Source organism: Hyperolius riggenbachi, chromosome 8 (assembly GCF_040937935.1).
Source record: "Hyperolius riggenbachi isolate aHypRig1 chromosome 8, aHypRig1.pri, whole genome shotgun sequence".
Classification (NCBI taxonomy): Eukaryota; Metazoa; Chordata; class Amphibia; order Anura; family Hyperoliidae; genus Hyperolius; species Hyperolius riggenbachi.
The window spans coordinates 254,314,051-254,337,077 of NC_090653.1; the positions used below are offsets into that span (position 1 = coordinate 254,314,051).

Genomic DNA, 23,027 nt, shown 5'->3' on the forward strand with positions numbered 1-23,027 from the left:
GGCCAATGTCAGTTGGAGTTGGGGTGCAGCAATAACTCACAAGATCCCCCCCCCCCCCCCCCCAAAAAAAAAAAAAAATAGCATGGGGATCCAGACCTCTCAATCCTCCATGTGGCTAGTAAAACACAAACACCTTCCCCCCGACACCATCATCCCTACATAGCAGAGTAGCGCAGCTATGAGCCTAAATGAGAAGGTTAATAGGACTACAATGACATTACATCTATGGCCGCGCCCAGCAAACCTGAGGAGTCAGTACAAAAACCATCCGGCTCCGACGTTTATGAAACCTCCGACTCCAGGTAGCCAAAATAGCTCTGACTCCTTATGGTGGCCACTAATTATCCAATCTTTTTTATCCAATCTTACCATTTCTATGTGATATAAGGGAACTGCCTACATTATCCATTCAATATATTCATTCAATGTATTCTTCTACTACATAGATTTGGTAAGATTGGATGAAAAAGATTGGATCATTAGTGGCCACCATTAGTCTTACCAGGGCTGTGGACTCAGGGCCGGGCCGAGGCAGAGGCTGAAGAGGCTCCAGCCTCAGGGCGCAGTGTAGGAGGGGGCGCACAATTCATTCAGCTGTCATTCCTAATTGTGTATGAAGCAAAAAGAAATAAGAAAAGGGAATACATGGCAGTTACTGCAAGCCAGATAACTAGAGATTAAGGTGTTAGGGAGGTTGTGGGCCCTGTGGCGCCTCTTAGTCTAATAGCAATCAGTGTGTGACAGCTGGGGTGGGAGGGATGGAGGGCGCACTTTGGTGTCTTAGCCTTGGGTGCTGGAGGACCTTGTCCCGGCTCTGTGTGGACTGGAGTCAGTACAAAAATCATCTGACTCCAACTCCAGGTGCCCAAAATTGCTCCGACGCCTCACCCTGGCACCCAGGTCAGGCACAATGTGGGGATGAGCTTGCGCCAAAATGACCTGCTTTGCTTCTCAGGATTTTGTCTTGCACTTCTCTGGACCTTAATTCTGAGGTGTAACTTGATAGCAGGACCAGTATTTTCCATAGGGACAAACTGGGCAATAGCCCAGGGCTCCTAGCACTTTAGTGGCCCCCAAGTCACACAGCTTGCAGCCACAACTAGACCCCTGGAACAGAGAAGGTCTCAGCTGCTGCCCTATGACACCCCCTAATACCAGTATAGAACATTGCAGAGATACGTGGAGGAATACAGATGTAGCCTTACTTGTCAGTGGGTCCCTCCTGTCACATGACCAGGTGTACAGCTGTGTGTCCAGCTGTGTGTCTTCTTGTTGTGAATTTTGGGTTAGCACTTGCAGATACATCAGCGGGCGGCTGCTTCTAGTCATCTATGGAGTTATAGTCCCGAATAGGCGGGACTGTCCTCAATTTGCATGCTGCAGTTACGCCTCCCTCAGCTGCTGTTCCCGCCTCTTCACTCACACAGAGAGCAGTGGAACAGTTAGCTCCGCCCCCGACGTGTGCTGAGCCCTGCTGGGAGGAGAAGGGAACTGGCTGCGCAGTAATGGCTGACTTCTGGTGAGATCCTGGAGGAGGGAAGGAGTCAGTGTGTGTGTGTAATGACAGGAAGTGTGTACCCCAGCATTTAGGGTTCCTCTAATAGTGTGTCCCAGCTTTCCACCCCTCCTCCCCATACTGTGTCTCAGCATTCCAGTGTTCCCCTCATACTATATCCTAGCATTCCAGTGTCCCCCTCAAACTATATCCCAGCATTCCAGTGTCCCCCTCATACTATATCCCAGCATTCCAGTGCCCTCCATACTCAATCCCAGCATTCCAGTGCCCTCCTCATACTATATCCCAGCATTCCAGTGTCCCCCATACTCAATCCCAGAATTCCAGTGTCCCTCTCAAACTATATCCCAGCATTCCAGTGTCCCTCTCAAACTATATCCCAGCATTCCAGTGTCCCCCTCATAGTGTGTCCCAGCATTCCAGTGCCCCCCCTCATACTCAATCCCAGCATTCCAGTGTCCTCATCATACTATATCCTAGCATTCCAGTGCCCTCCTCATACTATATCCCAGTATTCCGGTGTCCTCCTCATACTATATCCCAGCATTCCAGTGTCCTCCTCATACTATATCCCAGCATTCCAGTGTCCTCCTCATACTATATCCCAGCATTCCAGTGCCTTCCTCATACTATATCGCAGCATTCCAGTGCCCTCCTCATACTATATCCCAGCTTTCCAGTGCCCTCCATACTCAATCCCAGCATTCCAGCGTCCTCCTCATACGATATCCCAGTATTCCAGTGTCCTCCTTATACTATATCCCAGCATTCCAGTGCCCTCCATACTCAATCCCAGCATTCCACTGCCCTCCTCATACTATATCCCAGCATTCCAGTGCCCTCCATACATAATCCCAGCATTCCAGTGTCATCCTCATACTATATCCCAGTATTCCAGTGTCCTCCTCATACTATATCCCAGTATTCCAGTGTCCTCCTCATACTTTATCCCAGCATTCCAGTGTCCTCCTCATACTATATCCCAGTATTCCAGTGTCCTCCTCATACTATATCCCAGTATTCCAGTGTCCTCCTCATACTTTATCCCAGCATTCCAGTGCCCTCCTCATACTATATCCCAGTATTCCAGTGTCCTCCTCATACTATATCCCAGTATTCCAGTGTCCTCCTCATACTTTATCCCAGCATTCCAGTGTCCTCCTCATACTATATCCCAGCATTCCAGTGCCCCCCTCATACTATGTCCCAGCATTCCAGTGTCCTCCTCATATTATATCCCAGCATTCCAGTGCCCTCCATTCTCAATCCCAGCATTCCAGTGCCCTCCTCATACTATATCCCAGCATTCCAGTGCCCTCCATACTCAATCCCAGCATTCCAGTGTCCCCCTCATACTATATCCCAGCATTCCAGTGCCCTCCTCATACTATTTTCCAGCATTCCAGTGTCCTCCTCATACTATATCCTAGCATTCCAGTGTCCCCCTCAAACTATATCCCAGCATTCCAGTGCCCTCCTCATACTATATCCCAGCATTCCAGTGCCCTCCTCATACTATATCCTAGCATTCCAGTGCCCTCCATACTCAATCCCAGCATTCCAGTGTCTCCCTCATACTGTGTCCCAGCATTCCAGTGCCTCCCTCATAGTGTGTCGCTGCATTCCAGTGTCCCCTCATACTATATCCCAGCATTCCAGTACCTCCCTCATAGTGTGTCGCTGCATTCCAGTGTCCCCTCATACTATATCCCAGCATTCTAGTGTCCTCCTCATAGTGTCATCTATGGAGTTATAGTCCCGAATAGGCGGGACTGTCCTCAATTTGCATGCTGCAGTTACGCATCCCTCAGCTGCTGTTCCCGCCTCTTCACTCACACAGAGAGCAGTGGAACAGTTAGCTCCGCCCCCCGACGTGTGCTGAGCCCTGCTGGGAGGAGAAGGGAACTGGCTGCGCAGTAATGGCTGACTTCTGGTGAGATCCTGGAGGAGGGAAGGAGTCAGTGTGTGTGTAATGACAGGAAGTGTGTACCCCAGCATTTAGGGTTCCTCTAATAGTGTGTCCCAGCTTTCCACCCCTCCTCCCCATACTGTGTCTCAGCATTCCAGTGTTCCCCTCATACTATATCCTAGCATTCCAGTGTCCCCCTCAAACTATATCCCAGCATTCCAGTGTCCTCTCATACTATATCCCAGCATTCCAGTGCCCTCCATACTCAATCCCAGCATTCCAGTGCCCTCCTCATACTATATCCCAGCATTCCAGTGTCCCCCATACTCAATCCCAGAATTCCAGTGTCCCTCTCAAACTATATCCCAGCATTCCAGTGTCCCCCTCATAGTGTGTCCCAGCATTCCAGTGCCCCCCTCATACTCAATCCCAGCATTCCAGTGTCCTCCTCATACTATATCCTAGCATTCCAGTGCCCTCCTCATACTATATCCCAGTATTCCAGTGTCCTCCTCATACTATATCCCAGCATTCCAGTGTCCTCCTCATACTATATCCCAGCATTCCAGTGTCCTCCTCATACTATATCCCAGCATTCCAGTGTCCTCCTCATACTATATCCTAGCATTCCAGTGCCCTCCTCATACTATATCCCAGTATTCCAGTGTCCTCCTCATACTATATCCCAGCATTCCAGTGTCCTCCTCATACTATATCCCAGCATTCCAGTGTCCTCCTCATACTATATCCCAGCATTCCAGTGTCCTCCTGATACTATATCCCAGCATTCCAGTGCCCTCCATACTCAATCCCAGCATTCCAGCGTCCTCCTCATATGATATCCCAGTATTCCAGTGTCCTCCTTATACTATATCCCAGCATTCCAGTGCCCTCCATACTCAATCCCAGCATTCCAGTGCCCTCCTCATACTATATCCCAGCATTCCAGTGCCCTCCATACTCAATCCCAGCATTCCAGTGTCCTCCTCATACTATATCCCAGTATTCCAGTGTCCTCCTCATACTATATCCCAGTATTCCAGTGTCCTCCTCATACTATATCCCAGCATTCCAGTGCCCCCCTCATACTATGTCCCAGCATTCCAGTGTCCTCCTCATACTATATCCCAGCATTCCAGTGCCCTCCATACTCAATCCCAGCATTCCAGTGCCCTCCTCATACTATATCCTAGTATTCCAGTGTCCTCCTCATACTTTATCCCAGCATTCCAGTGTCCTCCTCATACTATATCCCAGCATTCCAGTGCCCCCCTCATACTATGTCCCAGCATTCCAGTGTCCTCCTCATATTATATCCCAGCATTCCAGTGCCCTCCATTCTCAATCCCAGCATTCCAGTGCCCTCCTCATACTATATCCCAGCATTCCAGTGCCCTCCATACTCAATCCCAGCATTCCAGTGTCCCCCTCATACTATATCCCAGCATTCCAGTGCCCTCCTCATACTATTTTCCAGCATTCCAGTGTCCTCCTCATACTATATCCTAGCATTCCAGTGTCCCCCTCAAACTATATCCCAGCATTCCAGTGCCCTCCTCATACTATATCCCAGCATTCCAGTGCCCTCCTCATACTATATCCTAGCATTCCAGTGCCCTCCATACTCAATCCCAGCATTCCAGTGTCCCCCTCATACTGTGTCCCAGCATTCCAGTGCCTCCCTCATAGTGTGTCGCTGCATTCCAGTGTCCCCTCATACTATATCCCAGCATTCCAGTACCTCCCTCATAGTGTGTCGCTGCATTCCAGTGTCCCCTCATACTATATCCCAGCATTCTAGTGTCCTCCTCATAGTGTCATCTATGGAGTTATAGTCCCGAATAGGCGGGACTGTCCTCAATTTGCATGCTGCAGTTACGCATCCCTCAGCTGCTGTTCCCGCCTCTTCACTCACACAGAGAGCAGTGGAACAGTTAGCTCCGCCCCCCGACGTGTGCTGAGCCCTGCTGGGAGGAGAAGGGAACTGGCTGCGCAGTAATGGCTGACTTCTGGTGAGATCCTGGAGGAGGGAAGGAGTCAGTGTGTGTGTAATGACAGGAAGTGTGTACCCCAGCATTTAGGGTTCCTCTAATAGTGTGTCCCAGCTTTCCACCCCTCCTCCCCATACTGTGTCTCAGCATTCCAGTGTTCCCCTCATACTATATCCTAGCATTCCAGTGTCCCCCTCAAACTATATCCCAGCATTCCAGTGTCCTCTCATACTATATCCCAGCATTCCAGTGCCCTCCATACTCAATCCCAGCATTCCAGTGCCCTCCTCATACTATATCCCAGCATTCCAGTGTCCCCCATACTCAATCCCAGAATTCCAGTGTCCCTCTCAAACTATATCCCAGCATTCCAGTGTCCCCCTCATAGTGTGTCCCAGCATTCCAGTGCCCCCCTCATACTCAATCCCAGCATTCCAGTGTCCTCCTCATACTATATCCTAGCATTCCAGTGCCCTCCTCATACTATATCCCAGTATTCCAGTGTCCTCCTCATACTATATCCCAGCATTCCAGTGTCCTCCTCATACTATATCCCAGCATTCCAGTGTCCTCCTCATACTATATCCCAGCATTCCAGTGTCCTCCTCATACTATATCCCAGCATTCCAGTGCCCTCCATACTCAATCCCAGCATTCCAGCGTCCTCCTCATATGATATCCCAGTATTCCAGTGTCCTCCTTATACTATATCCCAGCATTCCAGTGCCCTCCATACTCAATCCCAGCATTCCAGTGCCCTCCTCATACTATATCCCAGCATTCCAGTGCCCTCCATACTCAATCCCAGCATTCCGGTGTCCTCCTCATACTATATCCCAGTATTCCAGTGTCCTCCTCATACTATATCCCAGTATTCCAGTGTCCTCCTCATACTATATCCCAGCATTCCAGTGCCCCCCTCATACTATGTCCCAGCATTCCAGTGTCCTCCTCATACTATATCCCAGCATTCCAGTGCCCTCCATACTCAATCCCAGCATTCCAGTGCCCTCCTCATACTATATCCTAGCATTCCAGTGCCCTCCTCATACTATATCCCAGCATTCCAGTGTCCTCCTCATACTATATCCCAGCATTCCAGTGCCCCCCTCATACTATATCCCAGTATTCCAGTGTCCTCCTCATACTATATCGCAGCATTCCAGTGCCCTCATCATACTATATCCCAGCTTTCCAGTGCCCTCCATACTCAATCCCAGCATTCCAGTGCCCTCCTCATACTATATCCCAGCATTCCAGTGCCCCCCTCATACTATATCCCAGTATTCCAGTGCCCTCCTCATACTATTTCCCAGCATTCCAGTGCCCCCCTCATACTATATCCCAGTATTCCAGTGTCCTCCTCATACTATATCCCAGCATTCCAGTGTCCTCCTCATACTATATTCCAGCATTCCAGTGTCCTCCTCATACTATATCCCAGCATTCCAGTGCCCTCCATACTCAATCCCAGCATTCCAGTGCCCTCCTCATACTATATCCCAGCATTCCAGTGTCCTCCTCATACTATATCCCAGCATTCCAGTGCCCTCCATACTCAATCCCAGCATTCCAGTGCCCTCCTCATACTATATCCCAGCATTCCAGTGTCCTCCTCATACTATATCCCAGCATTCCAGTGTCCTCCATACTCAATCCCAGCATTCCAGTGCCCTCCTCATACTATATCCTAGCATTCCAGTGTCCTCCTCATACTATATCCCAGTATTCCAGTGTCCTTCTCATACTATATCCCAGCATTCCAGTGTCCTCCTCATACTATATCCCAGCATTCCAGTGCCCCCCTCATACTATGTCCAGCATTCCAGTGTCCTCCTCATACTATATCCCAGCATTCCAGTTCCCTCCATATGCAATCCCAGCATTCCAGTGTCCCCCTCATACTGTGTCCCAGCATTCCAGTGCCTCCCTCATAGTGTGTTGCTGCATTCCAGTGTCCCCTCATACTATATCCCAGCATTCTAGTGTCCTCCTCATAGTGTGTCCCAGCATTCCAGTTTTCTCCTTATACTATATCCCAGCATTCCAGTGTCCCCCTCATACTAAATCCCAGCATTCTAGTGTCCCCCTCATGGTGTGTCCCAGCATTCCAGTGTCCTCCTCATACTATATCCCAGCATTCCAGTGCCCCCCTCATACTATATCCCAGCATTCCAGCGTCTCCCTCATAGTGCGTCCCAACATTCCAGTGTCCCCCTCATAGTGTGTCCCAACATTCCAGTGTCCCCCTCATAGTATGTCCCAACATTCCAGTGTCCCCCTCATAGTGCGTCCCAACATTCCAGTGTCCCCCTCATAGTATGTCCCAACATTCCAGTGTCTTCCTCATAGTGCGTCCCAACATTCCAGTGTCCCCCTCATAGTGTACCCAACATTCCAGTGTCCCCCTCATAGTGTGTCCCAACATTCCAGTGTCCCCCTCATAGTATGTCCCAACATTCCAGTGTCCCCCTCATAGTGCGTCCCAACATTCCAGTGTCCCCCTCATAGTATGTCCCAACATTCCAGTGTCCCCCTCATAGTGCGTCCCAACATTCCAGTGTCCCCCTCATAGTATGTCCCAACATTCCAGTGTCCCCCTCATAGTGCGTCCCAACATTCCAGTGTCCCCCTCATAGTATGTCCCAACATTCCAGTGTCTTCCTCATAGTGCGTCCCAACATTCCATTTTCGCCAGCTGGATCATGGGCTACTACGCATGCGCTGTTCCAGGCCGCGCACCTCCTTAACCGTACGAACTGCACATGTGCAGAACACTCCTGGCACAGTCGCTGGCGGTCAGGGCCGGCCTTAGGTTTCACAGCGCCCTGAGCGTAACCAGATTTTGGTGCCCCCCTCCCCCCAAATTCATCCTCTTCGCGTGTGAGCGCACCACACACATACACTAATGGGGGGGGGGGGGAGGGGGGTCTGCTGCCTAAATACACTAAAAGGGGATCTGCGACTGCAAGACTAGTAGCATAAGCCTATATACACTAAAGGGGGGATCTGCCTACATATACAAGACTAGTAGCCTATATACACTAAGGGGGGGATACACCAGATAGTGTATATAGGCTTAGGCTACTAGTCTTGCAATCGCAGATCCACCTTTAGTGTATTTAGGCAGCAGATCCCCCCCCCCCATTGGTGTATCTAGCAGCATAAGCATATTCCCCCTTTAGCGTATGAAGGTTGGGGAGCCTTACTTCTTGCTGGTCAGTCTTTTCTTCTTACTGTCTGCAGAGCAGTCTGCAGACTTAGTGCCAGTGTAGGTGCCAGGATTCTGGGAGCAGGAGAGAAGGACTCGTCGTCACTCAGGACATTGTCACAGGGCTGAGTGGCACACGTGCTGCGCGCTTCTCTGCAGCAGCCTGAGGCTCAGCGCGCCTCCGTCCATCCTGATTCCTGACATATAGCTATAAGTCCCCCCAGTATAGGTAACCAGGCATAGGTGACCCAGTAAAGGTAGCCAGCTATAGATCCCCCCCCCCCAGTATAGGTCAGCCAGGTAGGTGCCCCCAGTATAGGTAGCCAGTATACTTGCCCCAGTATAAGTTAGATAGGCGTTTGTCCCAGCTATAGGTTAGATAGGTAGGTGCCCCCAGTACAGGTTAGATAGGTAGCTGCCCCTAGTGTACAGGTTCGATAGGTAGGTACCTGCAATATAGATTAGATAGGTAGCTGCCCCAGTATAGATTAGATAGGTAGCTGCCCCCAGTATAGATTAGATAGGTAGCTGTCCCCAGTATAGGTTAGATAGATAGGTGCCCCCAGTATAGGTTAGATAGGTAGCTGCCCCCAGTATAGGTTAGATAGGTAGGTGCCCCCAGTATAGGTTAGATAGGTAGGTGCCCCCAGTATAGATTAGATAGGTAGCTGCCCCCATAATAGATTAGATAGGTAGGTGCCCCCAGTATAGATTAGATAGGTAGCTGCCCCCAGAATAGATTAGATAGGTAGGTGCCCCCAGTATAGATTAGATAGGTAGCTGCCCCCAGAATAGATTAGATAGGTAGCTGCCCCCAGTATAGATTAGATAGGTAGCTGTCCCCAGTATAGGTTAGATAGATAAGTGCCCACAGTATAGGTTAAGGTGGCCATACACTGGTCGATTTGCCATCAGATTCGACCAGCAAATAGATCCCTCTCTGTTCGAATCTGATCAGAGAGGGATCGTATGGCCACCCTTACTGCAAACAGATTGTGAATCGATTTCAGCCTGAAACTGATCACAATCTGTGGAGCTGCCGCCATACCCCCCACCCCACCATCATACATTACCTGTTCCGACCGGCACAAGTCCCCTGGTCCGCTGTCTTCTTCTCCGCTCCGGGCTCCAGACCGTTCCTGCAGCTACTGAACTTCTTGTCCAGGGGAAGTTTAAACAGTAGAGGGTGCTCTACTGTTTAAGCTTCCTGCCGGGACAGGAAGTTCTGTGTCCGGAACCCAGCGTGGAAAGAAGACAACGGGGACCAGGGGACTTGCGCCGGCCGGAACAGGTAATGTATACCTGCTGTATTGCGTCGGTCGTCGGGCATTCGAACGCCGCTATCGACGCACACTCCCGACCCGCCGGCGATCGATAAAAATCTTCCGCTCAGAGGAATCGACGGGAACGATCGATTTCGGACGGAAATCGATCGTTCTGTCAGCGGTGTGCGTGGCGATTTCACAGCCACTTCAATCACTGTGATCGAATCGGCCGTATATCGGCGGTAAAATCGTTAGGTGTATGGGTCCCTTTAGATAGGTAGGTGTATAGATTAGATAGGTAGCTGCCCCTAGTATAGATTAGATAGGTAGCTGCCCCCAGTATAGATTAGATAGGTAGCTGCCCACCCAGTATAGGTTAGATAGGTAGGTGCCCCCAGTATAGGTTAGATAGGTAGGTGCCCCCAGTATAGATTAGATAGGTAGCTGCCCCCAGTATAGATTAGATAGGTAGCTGCCCCCAGTATAGGTTAGATAGGTAGCTGCCCCCAGTATAGGTTAGATAGGTAGCTGCCCTCAGTATAGGTTAGATAGGTAGCTGCCCCCAGTATAAGTTAGATAGGTAGCTGCCCCCAGTATAGATTAGATAGGTAGCTGCCCCCAGTATAGATTAGATAGGTAGCTTCCCCCCCCCCAGTATAGGTTAGATAGGTAGGTGCCCCCAGTATAGATTAGATAGGTAGCTGCCCCCCCAGTATATGTTAGATAGGTAGGTGCCACACAGTATAGATTAGATAGGTAGCTGCCCCCCCAGTATAGGTTAGATAGGTAGGTGCCCCCAGTATAGGTTAGAATGGTAGCTGCCCCCAGTATAGGTTAGACAGGTAGGTGCCCCCCCCCCCCCCCTCATAGTGGAGGGGGGAGCCGCGGGGAGGGCAGCCCGACCTCTCCCTCCCTTCCTCTCCGGGCCACCCTCCGTGCTCCCCCCTCCAATGCAGACTGCAGCAGAGAGAACAACTCACCTCTCTGGTTCCGATCGCTGGCGCCTCTCACAGTGTCTCACTTGCCGCTGGTCTCCTCTTCTACATAGTTACCGATACACACTAAACTTCCTGTTAAGCAGTGAGAGGCGCCGGCGATCGGAACCAGGGAGGTGAGTTGTTCTCTCTGCTGCAATCTGCATCGGAGGGGGGGGGGAGCACGGAGGGTGGCCCGGAGAGGAAGGGAGGGAGAGGTCGGGCTGCCCTCCCCGTGGCTCCCCCCTCCATCACGGTGGCCCCCAACACCCCCAGCAGCGGCACCAGGGGGCGGAGCGAGACGGACCCAGCCGGGGCCGCAGCTTGCCAGCTTCCATATTAAAACACAGGCAGCAGGAGCGCCCCCTGGAAGCCGGCGCCCTGAGCGATTGCACCAGTCGCTCAGGTCAAATGCCGGCCGTGCTGGCGGTGCACACGGCCTTGACCACAACCGAGCAGTAATCCATGACTGAGCAGAGACGCAGACTTTACAGGGATGACAGCAGCACAACCGAGAGGACCAGAAGGACATGGAGGGAGCAGACAGACTACAGGAGGCTGTAAGAAGCCTTAGGTAAGTAAAAATCCTTTTGTCTCAGGTACACTTAAAGGCTACCTTATCGCTCCTACATTTTAAAAACGGGGAGCAGGAATGTGTAGCAGGCAGCCCTATGCCCACTGCTACCCCGTCCTTCTCTGTCCCCCACCGTCACCTTGCAAAGGCCATCAAACTACTTCCGGGTTGGCCAGGTCGGTCAGCAGGGCGCAGGCACTGCTTGGTCGCGTCAATCTAGTTCAAGAAGCAGATGATAGTGTGGCACTCCCGATAATGATACAGATGATGTGTGGGAGAAAACAATTGAAGCTGTAAGGTGGAACGCAGCGTGACCAAGCGTCCTGTTGGACGCGAAACGGCCGTCGCCGACCTTTTCACACCCTGAGCACCCACCGGATCACCTCCACCACAATCAGTATGTATGATATATATTCAAGTATACACTGATGTTTACCCTATTGTATGGAATTGATCTGGAGGATTAAAAGGCAAGATACACTTATGGGACATTGGTGCACGCCTCTGCTTCTTTACATACATTACTGCTTGGTCGCGTCCCTGATTGTGCACCTGTGGCCGGGAGCGCTCTGCGCATGTAGTGTACATACTAAGATCACTCCTGGCTACTGGCGCACAATCAAGTGCACGCGTCGGTCGGGCAGCGCCGGCGCACTGCTCACTGACCCTTGCGCCTACCCAGAAGTAGCTTAGGCAGCTTCTACAAGGTAACGGAGGTGGGTGGAGGGAGTGCTCGGCATAAGAACGCGTCCCTTTGACCTCGCGGCTGGGAAGCTTATCCTGCTGCTGCACATGTTCCCGGCGGCGTTTAATACTATTCCCCCTCCAGGTCCACGTGGATGGTGGGGAATGATGTAATTCGTCTTCCAGCTATTGCTGGAGGACAAATTACTGTGATTTAAAAAGTAACTTCACCTTCGTCTTCTGATGGCGCCGAAGTTACTCCCTGTGCGCTGCTATAGCTGTAATTCCTATTATGGTCTATGGTGGCGCTGGCTGCGCCCAAGTCTCCTGCGCTGTTATTACAGCGCTCCACAAGAACTGACTGCTACACATGCCCGCCTCCATTTTTACAATTTAGGAGCCTTTAAGACTTTACATGCATAAAGTTTTACTCACATAAAAAACTGTAAATCCATGTGATGCGTTACATTGTAATGCTGTTTTGTGAAATATCTCTTTTTTGTTTTCCTGATCTGAAACTCTATTTATATAGTATCTGAGCCCTTCCAGGATTTGAATCTGGACACTTGAGCTGGCTGGCAGAAGTGCCAACCACTCTTTTTTTTAAATGTTTTTTTTTTTCCTTTATTTTTGTCTTGTGCTTAGATAGATCTTCTCCATGATTCCATCTCGGATTCCGGTTGCCGTCCTCTCCGGAGAACAATGCTGTTGCGGGGCAGCGTTTGGGTGGTCTTCCCTTCTCTACACACTCACCAGTCACACGTGAGTCACCACACAAGAGCTGAAGTATTGAAAATGTGACTAGAAAGCAGCCATTGGCCAACTGGGAGGCTTTAACAGGAGATGGGAAGGGTGCTCATTGGCTGCTTGGGGATTAATGGGGCTGAGGAGGTTGCTATGGTGAGTGTAGTGAATAGTAAGCCACAGCGTTCCCCTAGCAACACCCCTGCTGGATACATGATAGGTCTTCGGAGTAACGGGAGGCGTCTGTGTGGCTAATAGGATTCTGGGCACATCCAGAAAGAAACTGTCCGTTAACCATTTACAAGAAAGACGCTGCAGTTCAGAGAGCCGCCAGGAGATGCAGCCTGAGAGGATGCTTTTATAGGGCCTAATCAGCAGTAATAGCACTTTCTGTAAATTATATCACTTTAAATCATGTCTTCTGTCACCAGAACCTGCTGTGTAAGCTGTTAAGGCTTGTGCACACGCTAGACGGGTCTCAGTGGAGGCCGGCAGTCAGGGCCACCTCTTTCGGCAAACTAGGATGTGTACAGTGGCCTAGATAGGCCACCAAGAGATCATGTGCTGTGTCTGATGGTGCTGACATAAGGATTACGCTGTCCCGCATGCGCCGTATGATCCTGTGATGACACATTTTCTATGAGCTTATGCTGCTAATATTTGAGGCCCAATATCTCTGCAGCACCAAACATTGAAGGTAGAGAGGGGACCCCCCACTCCCATCTATCTCTGTGCAAAATAGCAGCCCCCAATCCTTTTGGTTTCCAAGATATGGTACACAAAGCTATCTTGTGAGCGCTTTGCAAACGTATTACAGGCACTGTAATTGTATTGACCCAAGGAAGCAGACATGTTTCAGTGAAACGCGTTACCCTATTAGTGCGCAAATAAAAAGCTTTTCTATTAATACTGGCTTAGTTCTTCAGCAGATGAAATACCGATACTGCCTCTCCATTTTAAAGAAAACCAGAGATGTCGCATTGCAAAGATTTTTTACTTACCTGGAGCTTCCTCCAGCCCCATAAGCATGAATGAGTCCCTCGCCGTCCTCCCGTTGTCCTTCATTCATCCACCATCAGCCCCGGTAACTGGCTCAGTCAGCTCCAGTCTGAGCCAGCCGGGGTTTTCTGCGCATGCACAGAAGACCCCGGCTGACCCAGACTTGAGCCGACCCCAGCTGACATCACTAAGCCAGATACTGTGGCTGACTGCCACTAAACTGAGGACATCGAGGAATGCATCCATGCTTATGGGGCTGTAGGAAGCCCAGAGTAAGTAAAAAAAAGTTTGTAATTCAACATCTCTGGTAAACTTTAAGCTGCCTTTAAGAACTTACATATACTGGGCCATTCCCTAACCGTTGTCATGGAAACCAGTGGGGCTGTGGGACTGTAATTCAGCTCAGAAATTGCTCTGAACCAAAAAATGTACCGATATCTCCCATCCTGCTTGATTGATAAACCAACGTGATTCAACCAGATATCCATCAATTATTGTCTATCTATTGGGTTAAATTATCAAATTGGTTGCCCACTAAATCATTAGATGTCTGGCCACCTTTACAGAAAAAAATAAATGGCAAAAAACAGTTCTGTACTGTAGTCGGGGAGGATGGGGTGGGCATAGTGTACACTCCTGATTCTGGAACATATTTTGGAGCGCCATAAAATAAATTTTTCTTCTGTCTGCTATATAGTTGATTTGCTCATTCAGTGGGAAGGAAAGCAAGGGTAGAAGAATTTGGGATGCACTTTAGCGGGCTGTATACGGTAGCCTCTATACAGCTTGTCCTAAAGGTCGGAGTTCCTCCCCGCTCAGTGATATGTGGCGAGTGGCGTTACTCCGTGTGTCCAGCCGCCAGGCCTCCCCTGAGACATGTGCCGCTTCTGAGCGCCTCGTCCTGACATTCTTCAGCCATATCACAACTGACAAGCCTCTATTTTTATCTCCTTTTACCCGGAGCGCCGGGAAGAGCAATACGAGGGCAAACGCGGAGGGGTGTTCCAGGAACGGGCTCCGTAGAACGCGCAGAACGTCGGCTGCAATTAATGTCACTCCACGGCCACCTCATTTGCCGTAATCACCGAGCCTCTGGACTGCTGTGTGCCGCCCGGTGACGTGTTTCCTCCCCAGCTCCACCACCACTTACTAATCCCTGCTTCCAGCAATTCAACATGTTTCCTAATTGGCAACAACCCAGATAGTAGCCTGGGAACAGCCAAGGATTGTCTCAAGTAGCTGCAGGATTGTGGTAGCTACACACAGTCCAATATCACCCTGATCTGATCAAGCCATCAATGCTTCCAGCCAGGTCAACAATTAAGCTGTATTGGTCAATGGAATACATTGAGCCTGATTAAAGCGGACCTGAACTCAGAACTTCCTCTCTGCGCTAAAAGATAGGCAACAGCATAATAATCTTTACAGAAAAAAACATTTCTTTGTTACAGCTTGTACAGTTATAGTCTTCCGACTCCGACTCCTCAGTTTATGAAACCTCTGACTCTGACTCCAGGTACCCAAAATGGCTCCGACTCCGACTCCTTAGACTAATTTTTACAAAAGCTATGGATTTGGTTCAAAAATCATTTGACTTCGACTCTGACTCCTCGCTTTATTGAAACCACCGACTCTGACTTCAGGTACCCAAAATGACTCTGACTTTGACTCTGACTCCACAGCCCTCATACAAATCATGCAATAAATATGCAGTGTGTCTACTTCCTGCTTTCATGGAAGCAGGCATACTGTTAACATTCTGTGTTTACAGATCGGCTGCACTGCCGAGGCAGACGAGATTCCTGAGCTGACACAGCTGAGAGATCAAATTACAGCTGTAATTAGTCACAGATGAGGGGGAATTAGACAGGCTAAACTCTCTAAATACATACAGGGTGGATTTCTCTTTTCCTTCTGTCCTGTGCAAGAGTTCAGGCCCAATTTAACTCACAAAGGCCGACTGTGCTGGTGACTGTGGCTACCAGCATCTGCCACAGTCCCAAAATCACCACTACAATGCATAGAGGGGTCTCACCTTCTAACTGTGACCTAAATGAAGGTGTGCTTCTTGTTAGGGACTAGATTGTGAGCTCCTCTGAAGGACAGTTGATAACGACTATATACTCTGTACAGCACTGCGGAAGATGTCGGCGCTATATAAATACTAACTAATAATAATTTAATCGTTTCTGCTTCGTAAAGGACCAGTATAATTTAAATTTTTCCCAAGCACTTACTAAATGGCAGTTGCTCAGTCCAACAGGCAAATGAGAGTGCAAACGAGCTGAAAGGCCAGCTGGCATCTTTATATAGATACTTTCCAGGAAGTGCTTTTGTAAATAATAAATAGGATGCTGAGAATTCCCCATGAGGAGATCGGCTAGTCCAAAAACCTGGCAGAATTGTATTTGTTATTGTAAGCGACAGTCACATAGGAGAAAATAATTATTTCGGGAAAATGTATGCAAATTACCGCACAAATTACCCCATAATTTACCACCTGTGGTAAAAAATGACTAAAATCTACCAAAAATCTACCAGAATTCCTAAATGTCATTACCGTAGATGTTGTAAATTACCACGTGCAGTAATTTGCTCAAAAATACCACGTGCAGTAATTTGCTCAAAAACCCTACCAGAGTTGAGGCCACTGTGTTAGTTTCACGACAGGTCCTCTTTAATAGTATAATTTAAAATAAGAAATTCTACACAAAACTTTGTAAATAGCAGTTCTGTAGTGAGAGTCTCTTTCATGTCATCTGTGAGGATGTGTTTGGATGTGACAGTATGAGTGCATCCAGCGGAGGTTGGCGGAGGTCCCCTTGGCGCGCAGCGAGCTTTCATGCTGAGGCCGGGGTATTATCCGTGTATAAAGTGCGGTATTGTTGCTGAACAATGCAGTGATCTGCTCAGAGCAGACAGGCAGAGCCCAGGAGCTCATCTCCTCTCATACTCACATAGCAGCATGTGAATGATAACGGCTGACTCCACACATCCCCATCGCTACGCTGCCCCTCCCTCCTTCCCGCTACATGTCACAGCATCACCCAACACAACCTCCGTCTCCGCTGACAGCAACGTGCACCCTGCACCAAGCTATACATTATACTATATTACACCCCTACACAGCGTCACCGTATCACCCAACACAACCTCTGTCTCTGCTGACAGCAACATGCACCCTGCACTAAGCTATACATCATACTATATTACATACCTATGAAAGCAGTGGTGCAACTACGAGTCATGGGGTTCCCCAGAAAAACTTTGATGGGGCATTCCAACATTCCCACCCATTTCCTTGTCTTCCCTTGTTGCTGATCACGGCCTGGGGGTCAATCACACAAGGGTCAAAAATCAAGTGGGGCCATCATGATCGTCACACCCATAACCCATTTTTAACTAAAAAAATAAAAAATTACAATTTGAAAAAACAAAACATAAATAGTTACCTAAGGGTCTAAACGTTTTTAATATGCATGTCAAGAGATTATATTACTAATATTTTTTTAAATTATAAGCTTGTAAATAGTGATGGGTGCAAAACTGAAAAAATGCAGCTTTATTTCCAAATAAAATATTGGCGCTATACATTGTGATAGGGACATAATTTAAATGGTGTAATAACCGGGACAAATGGGCAAATAAAATGTGTGGGTTTTAATAATGGTAGCATATATTATTTTAAAGCTATAATGGCCGAAACCTGAGAAATAATGAATTTTTTCGGGTTTTTTTTCTTAATTTTCCTGTTAAAATGCATTTAGAAAAAAATAATCCTTAGCAAAATCTACCACCCAAAGAAAGCCTAACTGGTGGCGGAAAAAGTAAGTGATAGATCAATTCATTGTGATAATTAATTAGTGATAAAGTTATTGGCGAATGAATGGGAGGGGAAAATTGCTCAGATGCAAAAGGTAAAAAAAAACACGAGGGCTGAAATGGTTAATGTCTAACCTTAATTGATCTCTGCCCCACCGATGCCTAATCCTAGCCCCCTACTAATGCCTAGCCCTAATCGCCCCCACCCTTCCCCCATGCTAGTAACCAATAGCCTCCTTTGCCCGCTATGCATGATAAATTTCACCCGGTGTGCAAGTTTGGATGCCCCATAGACACCCCTGTTAATATCGGCTAGTACCTCTATCGCCCACATTTACATTGTTTGGCAGTATTAACACACATTATGCACAGGGACGGATCTAGGGGGGGGGGGGGGGGGGGGAGCGGGGCAGACAGGTCTCTTGCCCCAGGCGCAGTTTGTTGAATTGTTAAAAAGGTGGCAAAATTTGGATGGGGAATGGCAGTTTAGGCGCCAAAACCTGACCTTTAGGCGCCAAAACTGAATGTGGAATGGCAGTTTAGGCGCCAAAACCTGACCTTTAGGCACCAAAACTGAATGTGGAATGGCAGTTTAGGCGCCAAAACCTGACCTTTAGGCACCAAAACTGGATGGGGAATGGCAGTTTAGGCGCCAAAACCTGACCTTTAGGCGCCAAAACTGAATGTGGAATGGCAGTTTAGGCGCCAAAACCTGACCTTTAGGCGCCAAAACCTGACCTTGCCCCAGGCGCAACTTGGTCTAGATCCGTCCCTGCCTATGCAGGCCTGGATTTACCTCACCGGAGCCTATATGTCCTGGCACCCTAGACTTAACCCTCCATGAACCTACAAACACCTGCCAAAGTGCACTGCAAGTGTGCTGGCTGTCCCAGCTGTCACCTCTCCCCTACTTCCCCTGCCTGTCATAGGTAGCTACAGGTACCCCTTAGTATTAGGTAGCCTGAGGTATCCTTAATATTAAGTAGCTAGAAGTGCCCCTTAGTATTAGGTAGCCAGAGGTATGCTCAGTATTAAGTAGCTAGTGGTGTCTCCAAGGATTAGGTAGGTAGAGGAACTTCAGCATTAGGTAGCTAGATGTGCCACTGACTGAAGGGAGATTTCGTCAGTGGAATGCCGAGACCCGGGTGAGTAACCGCTCATTGTCACTCTCATCAGGACTCTGCATAGCGAAGGAGGGAGGGAGGTACTAGGGGAGAGGAGTGAGCCGCCTTTCTATCATCAAGCGCCTGTAGGCACGTGCCTACAATGCCTTAGGGCCCTTTTCCACCTGCAGTCGCTAGCGTTCACGCTGAACGCTAGCGATTGCTGAATCGCAAAACCGGCGATTCCCCGACGTTCGCGGCCGCGATTTTGCTATGCTATGCACTGCATAGCAAAATCGCGGCAAATATCGCTCCGCCGCGCGTTCGCGTTCCCGTCAAAAGCGAATCGCGGTAGTGGAAATGACCTACCGCGATTCCTATGTTAAAAAGCAAACCGTAGCGATTGTAAAATCGCTAGCGTTTTGCGTTTTTGCGATTCAGCGCTGGTGGAAAAGGGCCCTTATGGTAAATCCCGCCCTGCGCCTATGGGTTGCCCAACATTTTGCAGCACTTCCGGCGCCAACACTTCCTGTTTCATAATAACATGTCAAATCTTACGAAGATGAGTAGAGTGTAATTAAGGACCACAGGTTTTTTTTTCTTACATTTTCTGTTCAATGAAAATGGCTCCTGATTGAGTTTGGGAGCTCAACTGTCTTTAGACAGCTGAGTTTCGAGCCGGTGGGGACGCATTGCGTCCCGTCCCGTGCTTGGGAGACGTTAACACTACGCCGCATCAGGCTTAGGCCTCGTTCACATCTATGCAGCGCAGATGGCTGTGCGATCGGAATGCCACGCGTACAATCGCACGCCTTCTGCGCCGCTACCCGCTGCGCTGCTGATCCCATCCATTGACAATGAATGGATCAGCTCTGCGCTTGCGGGCAGAATGTATGCAGCAGTACGCAAGCGCATCGTACTGCTGGGCAGCGCCTTTCATGTGAATGGCACAAGGGCTGTCGATGCCGTTCTTGCATGTGACACGTCATACGCGCTTCCAAATGCGCACAGAAGCACGTATGATGTGAGCGAGCCCTTAGGCAGCCACGAGTGTGGCATAGTTTTCACCACACACGGTCCTGAAGCACTTGAGGATGCACACTCTGAAAAAGAGTCTCTGATTAACTTAAGTTTGATATTACTTTTGTCACCTAGTATTTGATAGAATTGTGGCTTTTAGGATGAAGGAAGAAGGAAGATAAAAAATGAGATAAAAAGAATATGCATTAGGATGCTTCTTATTTCTCACTCATCTCGAATCCCAGCCAGGGCACTATCTGCAAGGAGTTTGTATGTTTCCCTATGTTTGCCTGGGTTTCCTCCGAGCATTCCAGTTTCCTCTCACAATCCCAAAACATACAGGTAAGTTAATTTGCTTCTCCATAAATTGGCCCTAGACTACAAAGGACATATGACTGTGGCAGGGATTAGATAGTGAGCTCCTCTGAGGACAATTAGTGACATGACTATGTACTCTGTAATGTGCTGCTGAAGATGTCAGTGCTATATCTATGTATATAAAATCGTGTGTGTGTGTGTGTGTGTGTGTGTGTGTGTGTGTGTGTGTGTGTGTGTGTGTGTGTGTGTGTGTGTGTGTGTGTGTGTGTGTGTGTGTGTGTGTGTGTGTGTGTGTGTGTGTGTGTGTGTGTGTGTGTGTGTGTGTGTGTGTGTGTGTGTGTGTGTGTGTGTGTGTGTGTGTGTGTGTGTGTGTGTGTGTGTGTGTGTGTTGCAATCACTCGAAAACGCCTTGACCGATTTGAACGAAACTTGGTACACAGATCCCTTACTACCTGGGATGATAGGTTCTGGGGGTCTCACGTCCCCCCTGCACACCTGGGCAGAGCTACAAATAGCCAATCATATTTCACCCATTCATGTCAATGGAAAAAATGTAAAAGGCTGCCATTCTCCCAGTAATCAAGCCAGAGTCCCCACACTTGGCACAGTTAGTCACTTGGTGACCGAGATTACAAATCCAGGAAAAGTGGGCGGGGCATAAAATAGCCAAATAAATTTCAACCGTTCATTTTAAATGGGAAACTGTAAACTTCAGCCATTCTTACACTGTGAATGGTAGGGTTCTCAAACTTGCCACACTTGGAAACTGGGTGACTGGGATTAATATTTAGTGGGTGGAGCCTACAACAGCCAATCAAAATTCACCTATTGATTTTCAAGGGAAATATTTAAACAGCTGCCATTTTTACACTGTTAATGTCAGAGACTTTAAACTTGCTACAGTCAGTCATTGGGTGACTGGAGTTCAAATTCAGGGTCCACAAACAGCCAATCAGATTTCCTTGGTGGATAAACTGCTTCCATTCACACATTTTTGATGCCAGGAACCTGAAAGCTCACAAAATTGGTCATTGAGTGTCTGTGTGTCCAGGTTACAAAGAGTGGGCGGAGCAAAAAACAAATTTCACTGGGCAAATATAAACTGCAGCCATTCCTACACTGTTAATGGCAGAGTTCTCAAACTTTGCATAGTTGGTCACTGGGTGACTAGAATTAATATTCAAGAAAATGGGTGGAGCCTACAACAGCCAATCAAAATTCAGCTGTTGATTTTCAAGGGGAATATTTAAATTGCTGCAATTTTTGCACTGTTAATAGCTGAGGACAGTCAGTGATATCACTGATTGTCCTCAGAAAAGCTCACAAGCTATGACTACTGTATGTACACATCAAAGTGCTGCTGAAGATGTTAGTGCTATATACCGTAAATACATAATGATAATAATATGGTAGAACATTAGACTATGACTATGGTAGGATTAGATGTTGAGGTCCTCTGAGGACAGTCAGTGACATGACTATGTACTCTGTAAAGTGCTGCAGAAGATGTCAGTGCTATACAAATACATAATAATAATATGGTAGAACATTAGACTATGACTATGGTAGGATTAGATTTTGAGCTCCTTTGACGACAGTTAGTGACATGATGATGTACTCTGTAAAGTGCTGCAGAAGATGTCAGTGCTATATAAATATATAATAATAATATGATAGGACATTAGACTAGGACTATGGTAAGAATAGACTGTGAGCACCTCTGAGGACAGTCAGTGACATAACTATGTACTCTGTAAACTGCTGCAGGTGCTATATAAATACGGTAGTTAATAATAATATCTAAAAAGCACTGATTATCCCCAGAGTGCGTGTTGTTTTCAGGTTATGTCCCTGGTAGTTCTTTTCTCTATGCTCCCTGCAGTTTTTCCGCTGTTGTGAGGGTTGCCCCGTCCACCAGTCCCGCTATCTATAGTTCTGGCTGCTGTGTCCCGAAGTCTGGCTGAGTTTTTACTGACGGCAGCCCTGGGGGATGTGCCAGGAACACGCCTGCCATTAATCTGGCTCTGCATTACTGGCAGCAGCACGACTGCAATACTCGCAGCATCAATATTCATTACTCAGGCCTAATGGCCCTCTTGCATCATGGGAGATCTGCAACCATTCCTGGGCAGGCCAAATAGTCTTCACTAATAGACTACAGCTCTGAGAGTTGTGTGCAGACCATCCAGTCACTTTACTGGAGACTTAGAAAAGGTCAAACCATCCAGACTTTTAAAGTGAACTCGAAGTGAGAGTGATATGGAGGCTGCCATATTTAATAGTGTGTTTTCATAACATGTCTGGTGAAGCACAATTGTAACATATATGTTGCCATGTTTATTTCCTTTTAGGCAATGCCTATTGCCTGGCTGCCCTGCTGATCCTCTGCCTCTAATACTTTCAGCCGTAGACCCTGAACAAGCATGCAGCAGATCAGGTGTTTCTGACATTATTGTTAGATCTGGCAAGATTGCTTGCATGCTTTTTTCTGGTGTGATTCAGACACTACTGGTGCCAAACAGACCAGCAGGACTGCCAGGCAACTGGTATTGTTTAAAAGCAAATACATTTGACAGCCTCCGTATGGAAACCTGTATTCAAAAAGTGCGCTTTGTCCAGCCGAAAACCATTGGCAAATGTTTGTCGACAGCTTGCGCATGCGCAGCAAGATAGGCTTTAGCAGAAAAGCTGCTGCGCATGTCCAAGCTGTCTGTGCTGTGCTGTGCAGTAACACAAACCCAGTCAGGCTCAGCTTTTTCTGCTGAGCCCAAGCGGGTCCGTGAAACAGGCGTGTTTCGGGGGCCCCAGTGCTGGATTGGACCGGTGGAGGTTCCTCTGAAGGCTCCTGTCATTTATTTATATTATTTTTTATTTAACAGGAGAAATTGTAACACCCC

The 23,027-nt window shown here is 48.3% G+C and overlaps 1 protein-coding gene across 5 annotated transcripts in view; it reads left to right on the top strand.

The window, feature by feature from the left end:
- The first annotated feature begins 5,377 nt into the window (after window positions 1-5,377).
- Window positions 5,378-23,027, top strand: part of RNF208 (ring finger protein 208) — a 128,558-nt gene continuing 110,908 nt past the window's right edge. For 4 of the 5 annotated variants that reach the window (XR_011023419.1, XM_068249832.1, XM_068249830.1 and 1 more), the window contains exons 1-2: window positions 5,392-5,437; window positions 12,770-12,886. The gene's annotated coding sequence lies outside the window, so the exon portion shown is untranslated. Of the gene's footprint in view, window positions 5,438-12,769; window positions 12,887-23,027 lie in introns of all 5 variants that reach the window. The other variant, XM_068249831.1, reaches the window with a different exon arrangement.